The 768-nt window shown below is 46.4% G+C and overlaps 1 protein-coding gene across 2 annotated transcripts in view; it reads left to right on the top strand.

Annotated features, from left to right (window-relative positions):
- The window catches only part of LOC111865039 (four and a half LIM domains protein 3), a 423,310-nt gene that overhangs the window by 82,651 nt on the left and 339,891 nt on the right, over window positions 1-768 (top strand). The gene's annotated exons all lie outside the window — the stretch shown is intronic.

Genomic DNA, 768 nt, shown 5'->3' on the forward strand with positions numbered 1-768 from the left:
CTGGGAGTAAAGCGCGGCCGTCGCGTAAGGCTGATCCCACCATCTGTGAGCCGATTGTCTAGATAATGTGGGACCCTCACAACGTCTCACAACCCTATGGGCCTTCATGGCCTGTTACAGGGATAGCTTTACATTACTTTTACTTTTATGTCAAGCACGGAAGGCTATGACTGCTTCAGTTCATACCCGCAAAACAGGCAGGAGAGGGGCGTAAATAACTTAATATATACGTACATCGTTTTTCGTATAGGCCTGCATGGCAACAGAATTTCTGAGCAGAAGTACACGAACAGTGTAGCTATTCACTTAAGATTTTATGTGAAACCCGTTTTTGTGAAAAATATATAAACATGTTGACGAAGCAAAAGTTCTCTCCTTCCCCTGGAAGCCTTCAAAATATTATAGTATGTAGACCCGTTGCTAGGCAAGGACCGCAAAGTAAGCAACTATACAACAGCCATTGCTAGACATCGGCACCGCAAACAGATACGAACGCGACAAATGCACTGCAACAGGGGAACGGTGTTTTCTACGCGATCCGTGTCGAGATGTTATAAACAGGGCAAGTTATGAGTTGCAGTTAGATAACCGCTGGGGTTCAGTTGCTGTGAGAAGCTGGTAGCTGCGGTCCGCCGCGAACAAAAGCACGGAGATGTAGGAAGTCTGTTGCCAGGCAGCGCAGCGGTAAATACCGTATTTACGCATGTATAGGCCGCACATTTTTTGCCAAAAATCCAAGAGGAAAACTGGGGTGCGGCTTATATTCGA

This window comes from Cryptotermes secundus, unplaced genomic scaffold (assembly GCF_002891405.2).
Source record: "Cryptotermes secundus unplaced genomic scaffold, Csec_1.0 scaffold971, whole genome shotgun sequence".
NCBI classification, from domain to species: domain Eukaryota; kingdom Metazoa; phylum Arthropoda; class Insecta; order Blattodea; family Kalotermitidae; genus Cryptotermes; species Cryptotermes secundus.